This window comes from Eimeria mitis, genomic scaffold (assembly GCF_000499745.2).
Source record: "Eimeria mitis Houghton genomic scaffold, Emh_scaff1228, whole genome shotgun sequence".
NCBI classification, from domain to species: Eukaryota; Apicomplexa; class Conoidasida; order Eucoccidiorida; family Eimeriidae; genus Eimeria; species Eimeria mitis.
In genome coordinates this window covers 6381-6868 of record NW_013568326.1, presented here as the reverse complement: position 1 = coordinate 6868, position 488 = coordinate 6381, and positions in this window count along the sequence as shown.

The window sequence follows — 488 nt, the reverse complement described above, 5'->3', positions numbered from 1 at the left end:
GCCCCCACGAGGGGGCCCCCCATACCTGCTGCTACTGTGTCACCGAAGAAGAAAACAGCAGCAGCAGCAGCAGCAGCAGCTGCTGCTGCTGCTGCTGCAGCAGGGAAAGGAGCAGCAGCAGGAGGGGAGATATCGAGGAAGCACAGTAGAATAGAGAGGAAACCCAGTGCAGCAGCAACAGCAGCAGCAGCAGAAGCATTAGGAGGGGCCCCTGCTGCTGCAGCAGCAGCAGCAGATGAAGGGCTGCTGCCTCGTATGCTGCGGTCTATATGGGCCCCCGCTGACTCTACAGCAGCAGCAGCAGCAGAACAACCAGCAGCAGCAGCAGCAGCAGCAGCAGCATCACCGCGACGCAGCAGCACAAATATACTAAAGAGGTTCGTTTCAGGGCCCCTTAGTTTGGTTGTATCTGGTGAGGGGGGAGGAGACAAAGAAGGAGACAAAAAAGGAGACAAAAAAGGAGACAGAGAAAGAGACAAAACACCCCT